The sequence below is a fragment of the Podarcis filfolensis genome (genome assembly GCF_964270895.1).
Source record: "Podarcis filfolensis genome assembly, chromosome: 8".
NCBI classification, from domain to species: domain Eukaryota; kingdom Metazoa; phylum Chordata; class Lepidosauria; order Squamata; family Lacertidae; genus Podarcis; species Podarcis filfolensis.
In genome coordinates this window covers 35,799,243-35,822,623 of record NC_139611.1, presented here as the reverse complement: position 1 = coordinate 35,822,623, position 23,381 = coordinate 35,799,243, and positions in this window count along the sequence as shown.

The window sequence follows — 23,381 nt, the reverse complement described above, 5'->3', positions numbered from 1 at the left end:
TGGATGAGAGCCAACAAGCTGAAGCTCAATCCAGTTAAGACTGAAGCACTGTTAGTGGGTGGTTCCCTAGACTACGCAGATGGATAGGAGGTTGCCTGCTATTGATGTGGTTACACCCCCTCCCATCTATGCCCCTATCTGGACAGGGATAGTTGAACTTTTGTTGTCTATGCTCTGGTAACCTCTAGGTTAGATGACTACAATGCATCACACGTAGGGCTGCCTCTGTAGATGGTTCAGAAACTTCAGACGGTGCAGAATTTGGCAGCCAGGTTGCTTACTGGGGCAAGACGGTTTGAGCATATTACACTGATCCTGGCCCAACTGTACTGGCTGCCAATTAATTTCAAGGCCCAATTCAAAATGCTGGTTTTGACCTATAAAGCCTTAAACAGCTCAGGACCACAATATCTCAAGGACTGTCTCTCCCCATATGAACTGACCCAAACCCTGCAATCATCATCTGAGGCCCTTCTTTGTGTTCCTCCTTCACAAGAGGTCCGGAGAGTGGTAAGTTAATGAGCTTTTTCTGTGGTGGCTCCTCTTTTATGAAATGGCCTCCCTAGAGAAGGTTGCCTGGTGCCTTCATTACATAGCTTTAGGCACCAGGCAAAATGTTTCTCTATAACCAGGCCTTGGGCTGATTAACATTCTATGGCCTTTTAAATGCATTTGTGGGAGGGGAGTCGTGGGCTGTTTTTGTTTTATTATGTATTTTGTGTCCCATTTTGTATTTTTCTGTTGTGATATGCAAATTTAAACAATAATAATAATTCCCTGCAGAAGTAAAAATTAAAGATAAGAAAGTACAGTCATACATCGGGTTACAGACGGTTTGGGTTGTGCGATTTCAGGTTGTGCACTGTGCTGAACCTGGAAGTACCGGAATGGGCTACTTCTGGGTTTCAGCGCTTGCGCATGCGCAGAAGCGCTAAATCACGCTTTGCGCATGCACAGAAACACTGAATCGCAACCTGCACATGTGCACATGCGGCGCTGCGGGTTGCAAACGTGCTTCCCGCACGGATCACGTTCGCAACCCGAGCGTCCACTGTACTCTGGACTGGGATCATAAAGATAAGTGCGGTGGTACCTCGGGTTAAGAACTTAATTCATTCCGGAGGTCCGTTATTAACCTGAAACTGTTCTTCACCTGAAGCACCACTTTAGCTAATGGGGCTTCCCGCTGCCACCGTGCCACCACTGCACAATTTCTTTTCTCATCCTGAAGCAAAGTTCTTAACCTGAGGTACTATTTCTGGGTTAGCGGAGTCTGTAACCTGAAGCGTCTGTAACCCGAGGTACCACTGTGCTAAAATGATTTCAACTGTTTTTCTGAGAAGGCAAAAGATACAAAGATGCTCACACAAATCCCCGTCTCCATCAACATTTTACCATGTTGCAACAAGGGCCTAGTTTGAAGTTGATGATGTTTATTCTGCTGTGTCAAATCCAATTTGGAAGGTGCTCTTTGTGTGAAAACTTGAGAAAGGCTTGACAAATCAGCAGTGCTGGGAACTATTATCATTCATTACCCAACTTACCAAGGCGGAATCTTGGGCTGATGCGGTTGTATAAGGTTCCTATCCACTTGCCACAGCTACTTGAAATTTATTTAGGCATGATGGCAAGATATGAGGAGGGGGCTATCCCTCCCTTAAAAAACAAACAAACCCACAACATGTGTTATTTGTGCTCAGTTACTGTTTCTACTGGCTTGGCTTGCCTGGCAGCCATTTTGTGTTATGCCACAACCCCACATCAGCCATTCCGGGGCTGCAGCCTATGACACTTTCTCAAAACTCCCAAAAGCTTTGGTGATCCCTGTTCTCGACTGCCATTGTCCAGTGGTCATGGTTACTAGAAACACTGCATGTGTGTAGAGGTCTTTTTATTATTTCTACACATATTTCAGCTCTAGAACTGAAAACATACTTGGGCTGGATGTTGTGTGCTGTGAATAAAAGGTGGGAGGGCCATCTCTGTCACCCCAAACACTTTGGAGGACGGATGGGATTATAATGTTAATAATTACAACAATAAAACCTTGTTTGTTAACAAATTCATTTTCAAAACAGTGTTCCAGTTGGGCTCCTAATGTCTCTCTGCAAACAGCACAACAAATAGGTCGACATTATGCCGGGGAATTATCTCAGGCCATGTCCTCCTCCCGTTAGACAGAAAAACACTCATTCCTATATGAATGAATGCCTTCCTCATCACAGTAATTTACTAATGACGTTTCATGGTTGAGGGTTGCAGGTGGGGGAAGCGTTGTCTAGCATTGGCAGTAAAATCCAAAATGAAATTTTAAATATCCTTGCGAAAACTTCAGTCGGGGACAGAATGCAGCTGGGGGAAGGACATAAAACTGGATTATGTGTCTCTGTATCAAACAGAGACATCTGCTGGTCAGTCCCAAAATGGCCCCAACATTTCGTTCTCTCAGGCTGGAAATGCCCTTATTTCCAGCCCAAACCGATCCCGCTCAATAACAACACAAAAGAGTTTGCCGTAACAGGAAGGCACCACGTTCAGGCTGCTACCAGCCCCTGTGCATTAGCGAGGGGTTATGCATCTGTTCTGTACAAACCCCAAATCACGAGCAGAACTGGAGGTGGTATGTGGTGAAATTATGCCTTAAGGTGGTGGGAGCAACTTCCAGCAACCTCTGTAGGCCACTGCATTGGCTACCCCTGCTGTAGCATGACCCAGAAGCGGAGTCCATCATGGAGCAATATATATATACATTTATACAGTAATCCCTCATCTTAACTTGCGCGATTTCAACCACAAGCAGTCGAAGGCAGACTGGTTGACATTGCACAAGTCAAGTCCCAAGCAAGGCGTACAGCTTAAAACCTCTTTTCATTCCAGTTCCACTTGGGCTCTCAACACAAAAAGAGCTTTTAAACTCTCTGCCTTGCTTACTGGACAAGGTCCACTTAGTGCACCAGTTTGAGGAGTGCTGAGGATGCTGTAGGGCACGAGTCGGCAAACTATGGCCCGGGGGCCGGATCTGGCGCAATTGCCTTCTGGATCCGGCCTGCAGATGGTCCAGGAATTGCTGCGTGGATCAGTGTGAGGATTCTGATTGTTCAGGTTGCGCCATTTTCACACACACACCGTGGCGGCGGCACCTCCTCCCTCCCTCCTCCTGGCTTCTCCCCACCCTACCTAGAGAAGGAAGGAGGCTGGGCTTTGTTGAGCCACGGTTGACTGAACGCCATTTTAAGCAGCCCCTCTCCAGAGCCAGCCCTTTCACACTGCTCATCGTCCCCCCACCCCCACCCACTGCTGCTCGCAAAGCACAGGTAAGCAGCCACCAGGGCTCGTCTGGTGCTGTGGAGAAGGGTCGTGAGTGGGGTACTTTTTTCAAAATATAGTCCAGCCCCCCACAAGGTCTGAGGGACAGTGGGAAAAGTTTGCTGACCCCTGCTCTAGGGACTCAGCTAGGTAAAGGTAAAGGGACCCCTGACCATTAGGTCCAGTCGTGACCAACTCTGGGGTTGCAGCGCTCATCTCGCTTTATTGGCCGAGGGAGCCGGCGTACAGCTTCCAGGTCATGTGGCCAGCATGACTAAGCCGCTTCTGGCGAACCAGAGCAGCGCACAGAAACGCCGTTTACCTTCCTGCCGGAACGGTACCTATTTATCTACTTGCACTTTGATGTGTTTTCGAACTGCTAGGTTGGCAGGAAGGGACTCAGCTCCACAGCTGCAAATAAAACATTTTAAATGTGTTGTAAAGTGCAATATACAGATGTGACACTAGATGGTGACAGTGAGCTATTCAAAATTCAATGTATTTTTCAAAACGTTTTTTAAAAAGCATTTTCACAGCGTTTTTTATATATGTGTGTAGATTCCACCTCACTATCCCCGCCACCTGCTACCTGTGGGGCATCTCCAAAGGTTTGACTATGAAGGTATTTCACATATATGTGTAACCCTTGCAATCAAACCCACACATAAAATGAGGACTTATTGTAGTGTATTCCTAATCACATCTCCTCAGTCATAAGCCCCACTGAGAAGACTTGCTTCAATGAGACTTAGGCTGTGTATACACCATACATATAAAACACAACACCCCCCCCCCCAAGAATCATGGGAACTGTAGTTTACTCCCCAGAGCTATACTTCCCAGCACCCATAACAAACTACAGTTCCCATGATTCTTTGGGGGAACTCATGTGCTTTCACTGTGTGGTGTGAATTCAACCTCAATCCCCATCAAGGGCTTATAGCAAGGACATGGAATATGTGGCCCTCCAGATAGTGTTGGACTACAACTCCTATAATCCCCAAACATTAGCCATGCTGATTGGGGCTGATGGGTGTTGGAGCCCACTAATGTCTGGGTGGGCTGAAGGTTCCTCATCCCTGACAGAAATGAGTCATCTTAGTTCTCAATGGCTCTCATTAAGAACCGTGGGACAAAGTAAAGGGGTTACAATCTGAGATGCAATAGGGAGTGAGCAAAGTATGTTCATTGTTGCAGATATTGGAATATCTGGTGGGGGGGAGGTTCCCCAGTAAATGACTTTGCGAGGGGAGGAGTCATTCATTCATAGGGACAGTAATAGTATACACAAGAATAGTCCTGCTGGATAAGGTCAGTGGTCCGTCTGGTGCAACATCCTGATCTCACAGTGGCCAACCACATGCCCATGGGAGGCCCACAATCAGGACCAGAGCAGAACAGCACTCCCCCATCTACTATGATGGGGCAAAACATACCCAATACCCACAACCATTGGTCTCCAATGAAATACATCCCCAGGAAGGAAAGGTTATAATGCAGATGTTTTGTGTTTGCATGCAGATGTTCTTCACTCAGTTGTACTCCATAATGGATTTGATATTCTTAATTCAGCATAAACAAAAATTTATAGAGATGCACATGTATTCATTCCAAAGATGTATGATACAAAGAATTGTGTTATGTAAAGATTGTGCTTTTCATACTCCCACCATATAATTTCCCCCACCACACTCTGGATCTCTCTTGCTCTCTCACACACACACATACCCCAAAGCCAAAAATATAACACGTTGTTCCCTTAAAATATAAAAAATGAATTGCAACATATACCTACATCTCTAGCAATAGTCTGATCTCACTGATCCCTTGGAAGCAGGAAGAGAAAGGTTGTACTCAATCAAAGCCAAATTGAACAGTAAATGGTAAATTAGCATCCAAATTACAGCAGTACATGAATCATAAAAAAAAACTTGGAAATATCAAGAAATTTCCAGCTTTGTATTCAGCTAGTGATGTTTATAGCTGCAGCTCTCTCATAAACGGGTAGGAATAAAGAAACTGAGATGTTCCTAAGAACAGCCTGGCCAATAAAGAGAAAATTTGCTAAACTGCCATAATAAAGCATTAATTTCTACAGGGAAGGGGAACTTCCTTGTAAAGATGTTTACTATACATTAGAAGACGTCCATAACAGTTTGGTTTAATAAAGTCTCTTTCTCTTGTTTCTACGGTTCTCATCCTGTAATGTGGTGTCAAGACCACATAGAGATAGACAATGATTATCATCCATTCTGGGTTAACTCAAGTCAAGTTACTCATGGGAGTTGCTCTCAATCTCTTTGCCAACCCTTAACGCGTCTTAGTAATTAGAATTGACAGTCAGATGTTAGATTAAAATAGAGGCTGGTCGTTGCTATGTTAAAGAGATGGTACAAGATCCCTTATTTGCATGTGTCTCCTTAATAAAGTGTTTGCTAAGTGGAGACGATACTCCCAAAATGAAACTGGGTTTTTTGTGTGTGTGTTTTTTTTGCCTTTCACGTACTGCAGACATCACTCGGATAGGCAACAAATGAGCAAATCTTCTCCGAGCCGCTTTGATGGTGTCTAAATTTAATTTCGGAGTTTACCATTGCATCAGCCGGCTCCTCGTAATCATTTGGCATTTTACGGAACAGAGAAAGATATTTAATTGGAGGCAGGGCGTAAAGCCCAAGTCTCACAATGGGGTTCATTCCAAGGCAAGGCCAGCAGTAGGCCCTTTGCAGAGCTTTGGCCTCAGCAAGTGCCCAGTGATGCCTTCCACTAGTGCCAGCCCTGCCTTGTTATGCTGTCAATTGAGTTCTTTTTGTTGCCTGGGCAACAAAAGAAACATTGATTGATTTCTGGCCTGAGCTTTATGGGCTTTGTGATTGTTGGTGGTTTTGATGCTCTATTTTGCTTTTCAAAACTATTAGTTTTACATTAGGGGTCCTGTGAATCAAAGCACAAGATATATTATATATAGTGGGGGGTTTTTCAAATAAGAATATCAAGTGCCTGTACTCATACCTTTATAAAATGTCATGGGTGCCAGCACAAGTGACATACTTTGTAGTTTTTTGCCACTGCCACCACCCCACATTTTGTACTACCTTAGCCATTGAAAAAAAATGCAATCAATTGGTGGTACAACCTAGCTGAAATGCAATTGATTGGTGGCACAACCTAGCTGAAATTCAAATGAATTTGTTTTAAGCATTCTTCTGGGTCTCACGGGTCAGATAACAAGAAGGAAAATATTTACAGTGGTACCTCGGGTTACAGACGCTTCAGGTTACAGACGCTTCAGGTTAAAGACTCCGCTAACCCAGAAATAGTACCTCGGGTTAAGAACTTTGCTTCAGGATGAGAACAGAAATCGCACGGCGGCAGCACAGCGACAGCAGGAGGCCCCATTAGCTAAAGTGGTACCTCAGGTTAAGAACAGTTTCAGGTTAAGAACGGACATCCGGAATGAATTAAGTTCTTAACCCAAGGTACCACTGTACAGCCCAAAAGTGGATGGTGAGGGGGAGGGAAGAAGCTGTCAGTTTCTATGATCAAACTGAGGTCTATGGATGTTTATTAAAAAGCAAAATATGTTGTTCTTGTTTTCTGGGGGGGGGGGGAGAAAGAAAGAGAGAGAGAGATTCCACTGAGATAAACCTTGAAGCCTGAGGTCATTAAGCTGTAGATAACGTTGCAAGAGGTGCAGGCAGGGCAAAGTGAGGAAAGAACAAATAATGGGGTAACCAGATTAAAGTTGCTGGTTTAGACATGGAATTCCACTGGCGGAATGCCTCTTATGCGGTTCAATTACATTTTTTTAAAAAGCATTAATTCTGTTTTAAAGGTTTGTTCTCTACAAAATGGCCAAGTTGTTTAAGTTAAAAGTGAATAAGTACCTAACGAGTCATTAAAATCTATAAGACTGTGCAGCCCGCAGGCAGCTCCATTACCTAGACTCAGTCAATTGTCGCACCATGTGATAAGATGAAGACGTTGGGTTGTTATTGGGAAATATAAAAGGTTGAACGGGGCCACTAATAAGCCACTTCAGGATGTGTTAAACTTGGTAACACTGTTCGGAAAAGCTTGGCGTGTTTTCCCAGACAGTTTTACACTATTAGAGAGTTTGTTTCTTGGAACTGTTGTTTCAAAGAGCATTCTGCTCACAACAATTCACATCTGTCAGAATATTATGCCGGTTCCAAGATGCAATTGGTGCCTGAGGATTTTTAAAATGTCCTTAGCATGTCCACTTGGGAGGGTTGATGAAATGTTAATGGTAGCTGTTCTTCACTCCATCTTAGTGAGAAAGACAGAAATTACAGGAAAAGATGAATGGTATTGAAGTGTAGGTGGGTTCCCATGAGGCAAGACACAATGATAACAGCAAGAACCTTTATTGAACTTACAGAACTAGACAACAGGGGAAAAGCAACTGCTTATATACATTTCTGAAGGCCTGGGCCACTCCCACTCCCAACGTGATTGGCTATCTAAACTCCCAAGCTGCGAATCATAACTCGGAGTTTAAGGGCCAATGGCAGAGGCCCAAATCCTGAAATGTTCTGTGATGTATCGAATCAGAACACAGGGGCTCAGAATCCTTAGTCCAGACTCAAGCTCAGGCAAACAGAGACCACTGAATACAATAACAGGTATCACAACCTGGAGAAGCGAAAAATTCAAGAGGAGCCCTGCCAAAACCAAGCAAAGGCCCATCTAGTCCTATGTCCTGTTCTCATGGTGGCCAACTAGTTGCCCCAATGGGAAGCCTGTGAACAGAACCTGAGTACAACAGTGCTCTCACCACTTGTGATTCCAGCAACTAGTATTCAGAAGCTTAGTAGCCATTCATAGCCTCATCCTCCATGAATTTGTCTAATCCTCTTTAAAAGCCACCCAAGTTGGTGACCATCACCACATCTTGTGGAAATGAGTTCCACAGATCTCAAATCTTCCAATTTCCAACTTCACTGGATGATCCTGAGCTCCAGTATCATGAGAGGGGGGGAAATGTCTCCCTAGCCACTTGTGCCATGCCCTGCACCACTGGAGGTGGTATGCGTCCGAATACCCGTTGCTAAAATGCATTGCTGGACATTTTTAAATGGCAGCTTGTCACTTTCTGCATCCTGAGATGGAGGCTACATGTCAGATGTCAGCATGGCTATGGGTATCATATCAAGGTGCTGTGCAGCTGCTTAAGGGTGCTGCATGCTGCTATCAGATGCTTCCCAGTGGGAAATCGACACCATACAGTAGGGATGGAGAACTTCAGGTGTGCTGGCCCAATGAGGTCCTCTGCATCTGATGCTCAAGGCTTTCCCCAGGCCCCACATTCACCTCAGCTGCACACCTTCTCCCCAGGCTGCATCCCTCAGCGAGGAAGGGCTGTAGCTCTGTGGTAGAACACCTGCTTCGCATGGAGAAGGTCTGAAGTTCAATCCCCAGCATCTCCATGTAGAGATGGGAGAGACTCTGCACCCAAAATCCTGGAGAACAGTTGCCAGTCCCTGAGCTAGTTGGATGGTCTGAGTTAGATGGATCAATAAGTCAACTTCCTGTGGTCCCAACCTGGAAGCCTCATTAAGTGTTTGTGTCCTTGAACCCTGAGAGTGAATCTTGCTTGCCTGAAAGGAGGAGAGAGAGGACTCTGTGCAGAAACTAGCATACTATGCAAAGGGAAAAAGCCCAGGGAGGTGGACCATGAGAGGGAAACCTAAGACGGAGCCATGCTTCTTTTTAAAAAAGAAGATATGAGTTGCATAAGCTGAACATATGCATTACTTTACTTAGAAATAAATTCACTCAGTTCTATGATGTTACTCTCCAGGAAGTATGCCTAGGATTGCAGTCTTTTTCTTTTTTAATATAATTTTTTTATTAAATTTGTCAAACTATTTCACAATACTCTCCATATCAAATAAGTATGTTGTTTCATAAATTGACTTCTCACCCCCACCTCCACGGTGTTTTTACTCGAACCTTTTCTACTGCATTATATCTTTAGTTATTATAAAAAGTGTCTCCATCACCATTATTTTATTATTTTTCTTCCACTGCTTTTATCTCAAATCCTGCCTGCGATTTCATTTGACTATAGCAGGGCTGTCCAACAGGTCGACTGTGATCTGTTGGTCGATCACAGGATCACAGAATCCTGGTCGAACTTTGAACCCTGAGCTATTCCCCCCCCCAAAAAAAGCTCACTAACTTTGGCTGCTCTGTAAAAAAAAACTCAACAAGTTTGGTCAATTCAATGGGTAGATCACTGCCAGTTTTTTTATAGTGGGAGTAGATCCCAGTCTCTTGGTAACTGGACAGCCCTGGACTATAGTATTTAGGATTACAGTCTTAAGATTTGCTTTTTTCTCTTTCACCAGTGATTGGAAAGAAAGCTCATCAGAACTTAAGAGAACTTAAGAGAAAACAAAATATGTTTTTCCCTCCAAAAAAAGGCCGCTATTCGTTATTTACAATTTTAAACCCAGCAAGCGGATCTCCACATCAATACAGGAAAACATATGTTGAATTCTTCCCAAAGAATAAGAGGAGGAAGGAAGGAAGGAAGAAATAGATGATCGAAAGCTGCATGGAGACGCATTTAAGCAATAAAAGACGTACAGAGCATCATAATGATCATACATTATTAATTATAAACAGTATTCACTTTGCAGTGTACAGCTGTCAATGTATAAATAGAAAGAACTCAGCAAAACTATTGCATGGAAGAGAATCCAAAATTAGGGGCGGGGGTGGTTTTTTGGGGTGGTTTTTTTTTTAATGTGTTTGCACTTTGTGAATTATTCAGCATGCAAGTTGCCTTTGCAAACAGTCTGTGAAGAAATTGTCCTGCACAACCCCCATGGGATGTCAGTGGTGTTCATTCAGGAGACGTGGTGCTCTTTATCAAAAGCATTTAACTTTTAAATAAAATCTGAGCTTCTTGAAGAACTGCCTCTCCACCCCTACCCCCTAAAGCCATTGCATGCATTAAAATGTCCTAAACAGAAAACACTGGGAAGGGCTGATGCACGGCTGCCATCACGTAAAAGCATTTTATTAGAGCAAAATATTAGTTTTGTTTGTTTGTTTGGCATTCAGCAGCCGGCATCCTTATTACCGCAGAATGCCTCTGGTTCCCAGCCTAAAGGCATTCAGAGTTCATCTAGAGATGGAGCAGGGGACCGCAGGCACTTCACTTCTGCCCCTCTTGCTGCTGAGCTGAACACCACTTCCTATCCCAGTGTTGTCTGATAAGCTTATGGTGGGTGGGTATGATGCAAAGCTCAACCTGATGCTCAGCAGATTGATTGCAGGTGGAGGTGGGCAACCTGCCCAGGGCTCCCTCCAACCTGAACATGGAGTCTGAACATGAGACCATTCTGCATGAATCACATGTCTTCAGCCTCTGAATGTGAGTCAAAACCTTGGCATTTCATTCATTCATTCATTCATTCATTTTATTTGTATGCTGCTTTTCCACCAAAAAAGAAATGCTCAAAGCAGCCTACAAGAAAGAAAACAAAGCCATTTCAAGAGGAAATAGTGCAGGCCCAGGATTTGGGGTATAATACAGAACTGAAAGAGTGGGGGAAATTACGGAAAGTAAACTGGAAATTTATGGCGTGCTACACTCTGAGGGAAAACTTTCAAAAAAATGCAATACCTTTGGTATTTGACCCCATGGTAGCTTTCAAAAATGTATAAAAATATATCTAGTACTTGTTGGAGATGTGGAGAGGAAACTGGTACAATGTTTCATATGTGGTGGCTATGTAAAAAAACTAGGATTTTCTGGGATTATATTTATTCAGAACTTTAAAAAATGTTCAGGGTGTCTTTTAAAAAACAAAAACAAAACCAGAAGCTTTCCTACTCAGAATTACAGGACCAGACATTCTGAGGAACGTAAGAGAAATTTTTCTGTATGCCACTTTCACAGCGTCTAATTGGAAAAGTGATAAAACCCCTTCCGGATCAGAATGGTTACAAAAATTGGTTGAATATGCACAACTAGCCCAATTATCTGAAAAAATGAAAGATAAGTCAAAACTAACATTCGTTGTAAAATGGGAAGTTTTCAAAATATATCTTAAGAATAACTGTTGCAGTATGAACTCAGTCGCTGCCTTTGAATAACTTCTGTAGCTGTACTAAGTAAAAAACAATGACTCAGGAGAAATAATATTTTATTATAAATTGAATGGGTAGGTTTATGCAATAAGTTTGTAAATATCAAATGAAATATGGAGATGACGGGAAGTTAGATGCACTTAAAGAAGATTTACAGTCAGAACATATGAATTTATTTTTTGTTAACTTTGTATTTCGTATAACAGGTGACGTAAATGTATGGGGGGGTTTGTTGATGTTTAAGCACAATAAAGCATAAAAAAGGAAACAGTGCAAAAAAAATTCATAATAACATAGCAAAACAACACAATAGCAAATACAAAAAAAAACCACATTTCAGTAATATAACTATAACAAGGTTACACAGGCAGCATCCAGTGGCCAACGGCAAAAACAAGGGAGTGTTACAGTTTCATTTTGGCTCTAGAAATAGTCCCTCTTCTGTAGCAGCTTCTTATAGGGCTTCCAAGGACAAGGGGTGGGGTAGCTGCAAATAACCCTCCCATGATGTTGCTCCCTGGGATGCTGCAGGACAGGGGAAGGCAATGCAGTATCCTCTATAATGCTGGGTACTCCAATTCCCATAAACCCCAGTCAGCTGGGTCAATGATAAGGGATGGCGGGAGCTTTAGTTCAACAGTTTGCAGAGATTCAACCCACAGGGCTACTCTTGTTGCTGAAAGTCAGTGCAGACAGTGGGTGCCACCAGTTGTGACTTTGCACTAGAAGAAGCCCTCTTATGGCTGGCATTTGGCACACTACCAGACGTCTGTAAAAAGATTCCTTGCATTTTCCCACTCTAGCCACCATTTCCTCACCTCCCTTGCTTTCCAGTTAGCAATTTTATTCAACTTTTTGTTAGAAGAGGTGCAACCTCCCCCCTAGCCCGACATCAGTTAATCTGCATGCCATTCCTGATATAAAAGTGAACTGTCAAGGGCGTCGCAAGAAAAGGTCTACAATTATAATGCCGCATAATCAAGAAACACCACCTGTCTCAGAATTCATTACCTCTGTCAAGCAGGCAGCTGTATATTCTCCACCACCTGACAGAGAGGGCGCAGAAACTCCACAGAGTGACAGGTGATGCTTCCTGTTTAAATCTAAAGGGACACCAACAAAATTATTTTAAACAAATATTTTAGTGCCCGCTTGTTATTGACTCTCCAGGGTTTCCAAAACAGACTCTGAAGAACACTGAGTAGCTTTTATCTCCCTGCCAATTCTGTTTTCTTTTCACTTGGAGAATGAAATATCCCCTGCCCCCGCTGGCAGGCTGTGTAAAGATGGGCAGCATTCTCCCTTGCCGATACTCTTATCTTGAAAAGAGTGTGTCGTGAAGTGGTCGTGTCCATTTGGGAATAGGCCATCACGCGTCAAGCATGATGGAGAGAACTTTTCTGGACAGTTCCAAGGCTAACCTTCCTAGACACATTGTGATTTAAGGTTAGGAGCAGCCTTCCCCAACCTGCTGCTCCCTAGGTGGTTTGAACTCCACTTCCCATTACCTCAGGAGTCTGGCTCTGGCTCAGGGAAAGGTGCCCTTGTGGTCTGGGTGAATCCTCTGGGAGTTATTGTGAAAACACTAAGGCCGGTGCCTCCCCCCCAATGCAGCGTCACCTGGGAGTCACCACTCCGGTGTCCCGTCATGCTGATGTGACCCATATCCAAGGACATGAACACACGACAAGCAGAGTTCAAACAGAAGCTGAGCCTTCAGGTGTAACATCTAAGCCTAATTTATTGTGCACAAAATCAAACGTAACATAACATGGCTTCTCTCTCTGTCCTTCTTCCTCGGAGAGAGAACTGCAAAAGCAATAGCTATACCGAATGGAACAGCGTATCTCAATTTCCGCTTACAAGACTCCAACAATCAGAGCTGGAATGTAAACACAGACATGTGACATGTAACAATCCCACACATCTGCAGCACGGGAGGAATGGAATTCCCAACACTTGTCCTACTGCCTCAGGTGCAAGGGCCTCTCCATCTTCTGCAGTCAGTTCTGAGCACTGACCTGGCTCTCCATTGGGTGCCCCTACATCCTCCACCTCTATGCCCAGATCACTGCTGGATGCAGGAGGCATCATAGGACTCTTATCAGCTCAGCTGTGGCAGGCCAGCTCCCTCAGGCCTCCTCTCCCTCCTCTGTCACCTGAGGGCAGCCATTCCATCAGACTGCCTCTGTGAGAGAGATGGGAAGCAGAAGTCTTGTTTTGTCAGCTTTGCTGGATGCCCAGCTCCATCAAGCACCTCCTGCCCCTGAATTGTGTCAGCTAATTAATATAGGGACACCTGTTTAGAAACTGATGCCTGAATTTGTGTTTTTATTTTCCTCTTCCTTCCCTGTTCCTTTCACCTTGTGGGTTTTTTGTTTGGTTTTTGCTTTTGCTTTAGATTGTAAGCTTTCTATTACTGTCCTGTTTTGATTTTATGTATGCCACACTGGGAGCCTTTTGAGCTGAGGATCAGGGTACAAATTCTCTAAATAAATAGATAGAACATTATTATAAAGTTCCCATTCACACACCAAGTGGCAATTCACCCCCTCTACCATAGCACACTCCTGCCAACCTAGCAGTTCGAAAGCACGTCAAAGCACGTAGATAAATAGGTACTGCTCCGGCGGGAAGGTAAACAGCGTTTCCGGGTGCTGCTCTGGTTCGCTTAGTCATGCTGGCCACATGACCCGGAAGCTGTCTGCAGACAAACACTGGCTCCCTCTATAGAGCGAGATGAGCGCGCAACCCCTGAGTCGGTCACGACTGGACCTAATGGTCAGGGGTCCCTTTACCTTTACCATAGCACATGGTGGAAAAATCTTCTCTGCTTACAGTATGCCATTCCTGCCACCCAGATTGCTCTGTAGTGAGTCGTCCTCCACTTCACTGATTTAAAAGCCAGGAGACTGTTTTGTTCTTTTGGCTAAAGGTTGACTTGTTAAAGAGGTCCTACACGATGTTGTTGTCATGAACTGGCAGGACAAGGGCGAAGAGGAAGAGGATCCCAGTGAAGGATGTAGCCAGGACTGGGATACACCGGTGCAAGCTGGGGATTTGGAGAGGTTGGTGTAGGAAGTACTCACGGGGTGACAGAGAATGGTGAGGTCAGTGCACAGGAACCAGAGCAGCAGGACCCATTACCAGGGCCCTAGCTCTGTAGAAGAACACAGGCTGGCATGCAAAACCTGGCAAAGGCAGCACTGGAGAGGTGCTGCCACACAATGTAGACCAGCCTCCCCCTAACCTTCTACCCTCCAGATGGAGTAAGATGCTAATAGGAAGCTTCCTTGTACCAAGTCAGACCATTGGTCCACCTGGCTCAGTATTGCCTACACTGACTGGCAGCAGATCTCCAGGGTTTGGGAAGTGAATATTCTTACCCCCCACTTGGAGAGACTAGGAAATTGGGCCTGGGGCCTTCTGCATGCAAAACAGATGCTGTACCACTGAGCTGCAGCCTTTCCCAATGTCTTGGGCTACAATTCCCATCATCCCTAAACATTGCCAATGCTGGCTGGGGGTGATGGACATTATACTCCAGAAACACAAGGAAGGCACTGAACTGAGGAAGGCTATTGTAATAGACAATACTTGGTTAGATGTGCCAGTGGTCTGGCTCAATATAAGGCAGCTTTCTGTTTCCCTAATAGCACCATCTTCTACATCTTTACTCAAAGTCCTGTGACTCTCAAAGAAGTGGGTCTAAGTCAGTGGGGTTTTTGCAGAAGTAAAAATATGGATGCAATTTGGCTGAACAAGCCATTTCAAAGAGAAGAGCTGGAGTCACAGGTTTCCACTTTTAATGTCTCTGTTGTGTGTGGGCGGGGGGCAGGTTGGGAGAGAAGCCAACTTCATTCTGAACACATCACAGAGAGCCTGGAAAGGATCACTAAATGGAAGACAAACAGCTAAGCCGGGAAGACAAATTAGCATCCTTAAAATAAGTTAAATATGGCAACAAATAAGAAAACACCAAAAGGCATTTTGCTGCCTTCCGCAGGCCTTGCAAGATGTGTTGGCCATTACTCCTTATTATTGCCCTGGGAAAGAAATGTGCGCTGAAGACGGAAAATGAAGTTAGCAATGATTTTTCAGTCATGAACCTTTCTCCAGGGATGAGTTATAAAGGAAGAAATGTAGCCTGCAAAAAGGGAGGTGGAAGGCAAGAATTGTCTAATTTTATCTGTTGAAAGATAACACACACACACACACACACACACACACACACGGAGGGGAGGAAAGCTTATGACAAAAGGAGCATTGAAAGCACACAGTTGTTAAGCCAAGTGTGTGGCATGTTTGGATCCTGAGGGTTGTGCTTTACTCTCACTAAGTTTTACTCAGAGTAGACCCATTGAAATGGACAAGAATAACTTAGGTCCATTCGTTTCAATAGGCTGCATCAGAGGTAGCAGTACGTTAAAGTCAGTTAGCAGCATGTTCCGCTGGCAAAATGTTTTGCCTCAGTGCAATTTTGTTGTGCAACTGATTGGACAATCTGTTGCGCAGTGAGCTTCTGTGCAAATGGAAAGCTTTGCTTCTTTGTTCCGTGTCTTGAACAATGGGCAGGGTATAAATTATAAAATTGTTAATATTATTATTAAATGGATGCAGTGAAAAGGACTGAGAGTAGTTGTTTTCAGTCTGCAGAACAATATGTAATGGGTTAAACTTTGTTTTGTGTTTCCTTTGCATTAAAATGAACGGGGTGAAATAACATAACCATGTAGTTTGTGCAATTAATTCAATGGATTCCATAATTTTGCCACAACAGAAAGTAAGACAAATAGCGTACCTTTGGGTGGAAAATGAACGGCAGTGGAATGGAAACAGTGCTGCATGTGACAAATACAGGACGGAACAGAAAACAATGCCTTATGACATTACCAAATAAATCTTCTGCCTTCTTTTGGTAATGATCTAGGCAAAGCTAGAACAGTTTGAAGCTCCATTTTATTTGAATGGGAGACATGTGTTTGCTGCTTCCATGAGTCAATGGATCTTGAAAGTGGTTACCTTTGCCCTGATTGGTGCATATTTTAATTCATTTATATGTGCAGATATTTGCAGGCCCTTTATGGAGTATTCAATTCCTTATCCCACTGCATTCTTCTGCTGACCCTTCACGGTGACTTTGGAGGACAGAAAACGCTGCCTTCTTCCATCCCTAGCTCTGCCCAACCACATGTTCATTACAAGGGCAATCCAATGAAAATTGTAATCACCAAGTGAAATACATAGAAACTGCCGCTTAGGCAAGAGAGAAGAGCCATGTCTGCATTGGTATGCGCCCATATAGCACAGGCAATGTGATGAGGAGGAAATGGCCAAGATGCAGAATGCGACTTTGAGCTTTTAAATGGCGGAGCAATGCATATGAAAGAATGGAAAGGAGTCATGTAATGATTAAGAAGGCAGAGCATTATTAGCAAGGGTCCAGGAAGAAAAGGTTACAGTTTTCATTTTATTTTTTTTAAAGGCAACTTTTAAGTGATGAAGAAATGTCATGAAGTTAAAAGGGGCGAGAAACAATAAAGCTTAGGTTGGACCAAGTTATTTATTCAGCAGAGAACTAGATTAAGGAATGCATTTAACAATCACGGAGCCACACTGTGAAGCCTGCTGGAAATTGAGAAGGTAAATAAGTAATGGAAAGGTCAGTGGAAATGGGAAAAATCTGAAATAAGGACAGATTGGGGGTATGCATTCACTACATGGAGGATGAAAGAGGAAGGAAGCCCAAATGGTATTGTGAACTCAGAGTCTAGCAGCAAGCAAGGCACTGAGTCAGAGGCTGTAGCGTCAAGCTGGGTTCCTGGCTCTGTGTCTAATGCTGGTGACCAGGGAGTGGGTGTGTGGATATGGAGTGGCACTAAACTTGAGACTGGAGAGCAGTAGCCCAGTGGATCATTGTATGGTAAATTCTGTGCTCTGGATTGTCTACAGGACCAGCAAGGATACTTGAGAGTTCATCCTGATTCCTTTAGACTGCAGCCCAGTGATTAAACGGTTGCCCAGAATGGCAATGTATGTGGAACAAGTTTCCTGAGCCACAGGTCCTTGGTCAATCTCTAGAGAGAAACAGAGAACTGTGCTGAGTGGAGAAAGACAGACAGCCACTCTTGCCAGGCATTTACCAACTTCCTCTTCTCTGCCCTCCAAATTTAGGGGAGACTAATCCCCTGTAATCCAATTAGAAAGGATCAGCAAAGTACTCTGAGCTTATGAGTGCAGCTGTTGAAAACAATGAGATGGCACTCTTGTTTTTTAAGTTGGGCACTAATTTATGATGAGTCATTTATTTAACACTTTCCAATACACCTGATTCAGATTAAGTCTCCGTGAGTCTCTTTGTTGTGCAGAGTAAAGAGATGTTAGGTTAAGTGAACACTGCTGTGACTCCCACTCGCAATTTCCTAACTGCTGTTGTGGGTTTCAGAAACACACCACAAATATGGGCAGAAGCCAGAGGTGGTGAAAAAGCCAGCAAAAGACAGGCCTTCTGGAGTTCTTGAGGTCAAGGTGAACTCTATGACACTGCAGTGTCCATTACTGGATGCAAAAGCAGGTGGAAACATTCTTTATGGGGCTATCCCTTGGAGTTGGTCTGGAAGCTACAGTTGGTGCCGAACATGTCAGCTAGGGTCCTTGTGGGGACAAACAGATGGTGGTTTAGAATATGATTAATAGATTAATTGTAATAATAAGAATAGCTTTGTAGCCAAAATGCTTTTGGTTGGAATCTTGCAGTTGGTGAGGTCCGTGAGCTTCCATCAAGCTCTGGATATTCTGCAATTTATTGCCAGCTAGGTTTGACTCAGAGCAGACCCACTGAAATTGATGGACCTAAGTTAATCATGTCCATTAATTTCAATGAGCCTGCGTATGACTAGTACTGGATACAACCCACAAGAAATGGAAACCTCGCTTGGTACTAGAACACTGCTCGAAATATTTGGTTTGGTAATGTTACACAGCTGGTTCCAAAACATGGTCCAGTAATATCGCAAAGCAACTGTTCCAATATACATGCAAGATAACCACAAGTGAGGAACAGAATGCCGGGGCCAAATGACTACCTGGCTTGATGCCAGAAATCCCCAGTGGCAACATCCCCAAATGCTGGCTCTCCATTTTTACTACCCTTCCAGGTAATTGGTTCCATTTTCAAACTACTCATATTGTCAAGATGCTTCCCTTAATGTTCAGCCAAAATTTGCCCACCAGTCACTTAAGCCCATTTGCATTCAGACATGGACAATATTTCATTAGTTTTCCTGATTATGATGCTAGCACTTCTGTGCCATTTTCTAATGTTCTTTTTACACTGCAGCACCTGTTGGGCTATGGAACTGTGGCTTTTTGACCAATGCACTGGCAGGTCACACTCAATTTCATTCACACCAATGGGTCTGGTGTGGTACAACAATGCACATCATTAGACTGTGCCCCTACACCCCCACCCTTTCCACACATGCATGCTTCTGTTCCCCTGTGATTGCTCCATGAAAACAGCAGGGGGAAACTATGCTGGGATACCACCCCAAATTTTGTTACTTTGCTCCTGCAATTCTCTCGCTTAAGGGGGCTGCAAAAGGTATTTTGTGTGGAATAAAATAACACAAGAATGCACTATATTCTATTAGTTCTCCAAAAGTGGCTTTCACTTCATGTGAAATCTTGAATATAATGAAGAAACTAACAATTAAGGAAACTCGGGGGAAACGGAATAAGCTGCTTTGTGAATGCAACACTAGTCTGATTCCTCCCCTTCTGAAGCAGCAGAAAACAAATCTTTGCCCTCTGCTCATCCCTGAAGAGTGCCATCATGCTCCCCATCTCGTCGGTCTCCAGGCTAAACATACACAGTTCCTTCAACTTCTCATCATATAACTTGTCTTCCATCCCCCTGTCCAAATTTGTTACCACTTTTGTTCCCACTGACCTATGCTAGTGAGGTCAAGAGTTGTTGGAAGGAACTTAGTATAGACTCTCTTTGAAGCATAACCTTGAGGATCTTGTAAGCCCTATGGCAGGGGAGAGGAGCTGGATCCATCATATATTACCTCAGGTGCAGGGCAGGTGGGCGTACAATGGCTAGGCCAAAAAGACGACACAGGCCTTTAATTAGCCAAAGGCCTGGGAGAAGAGTTTTTGGCACCAGGCGAGCCTCCCTGGGGAGAGCATTCCATAAGCGGGGAGCCACCTCAGAAAAGGTCCGCACTTGTTTTGCCTCCTTCTCAATCTCTCGCAAAAAAGGCCCACAGATGGTCATTGCAGGGTCTTGGTCTGTTAAAACAGTTAAAGCAGGGCTTGGCAGACCTAATCCAGTTCATGGGCCAGAGGTGCTGCCCTAGGGAATGAAAGCAACCTTGCTAAAGGTAAATTGTACCAAAGATGAATAATGAGAGGGTCGTAGCTCAGTAATAAAGCATCTGCTTTGTATACAGAAGGTTCAATCTGCATCATTCCCAGGTAGGGTTCAATGCTATAGAGTTGATGCCAGTCAGCTAGATCGACCCATGGCCAGACTCGGCTTAAGGCAATTTCCTATGTTTCTATAGTAACCCCCCCCCCCCAAAAAAAATATGAGGCTCAACAAAAAATAAGAGACTATGAAAACCAGATTTAGGTAGTGCAAGTTGATGACCTTCATTTTCTCTCCTGCCTTAAGAGTTTGTTGGTGGCCAGAGAGCCAAAGATGGCTGCATTAAATCGCCTTATATTTTATACATTCCACGATGGCATAGCGTCATGAGCCTGAAGGGATAATGTTAATGCACCATTTAAATCCTTTAAGTAGATTAAGAAGAATTATGTCCCCCCACTGAGAAAACAAAACAGGAACAGGTGGTGGAAACCAGTTTTCTACACGCAGGTACAAATTAAAACACGAAAGGAATCTAGGAAGGATGTTGGGGACGGGGGGAGAGAAACCGCAAACATATGCTGATCGGTGTGAAAGTATGAAAACAAAATCAGCGATAAGAGGGAAATAAGGACTTTGCAAATTCCCCTTCGTTATTTATGTTTTGCATCCACTCTTCTGCTGCATTCTGTACATTTCAGGTGTTCTTTTAGTTAACTTTTATTAACTAAATGAAAATGCAACTCTCAAGCTTCTGGGTATACTTGGAAGAGGCTTTGGGAAGGAAAGGACTTCATATAGCTATGGAATCTTGCTCCCACAAGATGTAATGGTGGCCACAACTTGGATGGCTCTAAAGGAGGATTAGAGAAATTGATAGATAATGAGGCTTTCAGTGGCTACTAGACATGATGGCTTGGTTCTACCACACTGTCAGAGGTTGCATGCCTCTCAATATCTGTTGCTTGGAATCACATGTGGGGTGAGCGCTCATGCACTCAGGTCCTGTTTGCAAGCTTCCCAAAGGTTGGCCATGGTGAAAAGAGGATGCTGGACTAGTGTAGGGCTGCCATACGTCCAGATTTTCCCAGACATTACTGGGATTTCAAAGGTGGAATTCCTTTTTATTTTCCAGGCGCTTTTGTCTTTTCCAAGAACTGGAAAAATTGTCATCATTTTAGCCAGTATACAATACCCCCGTATGGCTTCCACACTGCAATACCTCAAGGATTCCCCATATGAACCTGTGGTCTTCATCAGAGGGTCTTTTTCTTGTGCCCCACCGGAGGGAGGTGTCCACAGAAGAAAAAGACCTTTTCAGTGGTGGCCCCCTATCTGTGGGATGCTCTTGCTAGGGAGGTACACCCAACATTGTTCATCTTTACATGCAAAGCTATGACCTTTTAGTTCACTCAGGCCTTGGGTAGTTAAGTTGTCTCCTACGATAGAGCACATCTTTTAGTAGGGTGGGTAGAACTTGGTCTCATTGTACTGGAAGAGGATTTTATGCCATTTTGTGCTGTTGGATGATTATTATTTTTTCCAGATTTAAACTGCTTTTATTTATTCAATTTTATATTACTGAATTGCATGGAGCTGGTTTTGTATAAAATGACTGTCATGTGTAATAGATGAATAAAAGCCACAATCATGCCATTTTAAAAGAGAGAGATGAAAATGTGGCTAACAACACAAACCCTACAGTGCTCTCTGAGGTATGGAATGACGGCGAAATAGTTTCATCAGGAGGGAGGAAGAATGTATCAAGGCCAAAACACCTCGATCAAATAATGGCTGTGTCAGGAATCAACACAAAAGGGGCAAAAAACAACCACAAATACCTAACTTGCTTAGGAGAAGTCTCCTAGGAATCATAACCTGCAGCAGCTAATTTCCTGAGGAGGGGAATGGCACTTCAAAGCATTATGTTGGAATAATTGAATATGTAAAGTGCTATATAAAATAATTATCTAAAGTGAAGCAGATTCAGGGGCAATTTAATACTTTAGTGTGCACAGCAGAAAATTACAGGTATTATAAGAGACTAAAAGCTGCCATAATAACGCCTCAACAGCATATTGCAGTGTGGTCAACACCTGCTAAAGTGTTTCGAATACAGCTGCAATGCCAAGACAAACCTGCATTTTTGTCAAACAGGTACAAGTCTTCTGCAAGAAAATCTCACTTCGAAAGAAAAATGTGTACAATGATTCCTTAATAACTAAATCTGACCTGTCTATTAATAGGATTCAATTTTAAAAAATAATAATAAAGAAACCCTGAAGCACCAAAGGGATCTAGAATTGCTTTATTCATTGAAACTCTTCCCTTTGCACCTGCCTTGGTTCCTAGCCAGGAACCTGCCAAGACTTTTCTATAACCGTGTGTATTTGGCAGTATTCCCTCTACCCTTTTATTTGACAAAAGGAAACCCTGTGACTCAGTAAATGTTCATTACTTTTCAGAATGTTTTCTAGCCAAAGAATTTTGAGTTCCGGACCGAGAATGATGGTTTGGGTCGGAGCAAACAAATGCCCTCTTTGAAGATGCGCAGCATGTAAGGACTCCTTCATTTAGAGAAAAGGTGAGTAAGAAGAGGCATAACAGACGTTTATAAGATTATGCGTGGCATGGAGAGAGTGGATAGAGACAGGTTTCCCCCCCTCTGTCATAACACTGGAACTCATGGACATACAACGAAGCTGCATGTTGGAAAATTCAGGATGAATAAAAGGAAGGACTTCTATGGGCCACCAACCTAGATGCCTTTAAAAGAGGACAGGACAAATTCATGGGGGGGGGAATGCTATCAGTGGCTACCAGCTTGAGCGTAGCCAGAATTTTTTTTGGGGGGGGACCTTGGGGGGGGCAGAACTGTCAGTATTTTCACTGCCACTACAGTCATACCTCATGTTACGTCAGCTTCATGTTACGTTCTTTCAGGTTACGTCCCAGAAGTAGCGGAAAGGGTTACTTCCGGGTTTCGCCACTCACGCATGCATGCAAAATGACATCACGCGCATGTGCAGAAGTGGTGAATCGCAGCCCACGCATGCACAGACACACCGCTGCAGGTTGCGCTCTTTTCACGTTGTGAACGAGCCTCCAGAACGGATCCCGTTCACAACCAGAGGTACCACTGTATTGCAGAGGGTCATGTGATCGGATGTTTCCATTCCTTATCACTGTTTTGTGTATAAGTGGAAGTCAGGTTGATGAACTTCCGCTCTTTGTTCTCTCCCTCTCCAGACAGAGAGGATGTGTGAGAAGGAGCTCACATAGCACGCCATGTTTCTTTTGTTTTCTTTGCTGTAAATAATAAATGCTTGATGCCACAATTCCTGCACAATCTTGCTTCTGCTGACTCTGCTAGTCTGCTGATAGCGTGCACATGTCTTCTGGATGTGTCTATATTTACTACGGGACTCCAGCAAGGGGATCATCCTGTTAAGAACCTCAGTTTGCTATGTACTTTTATTGATGGGGGGCAGCTGCCCCACCTGCTCCCCCTTGGCTATACCCCTGGCTACCAGTCATGATGGCTGTGCTCTATCTCTCTGGTTGGAGACAGTCA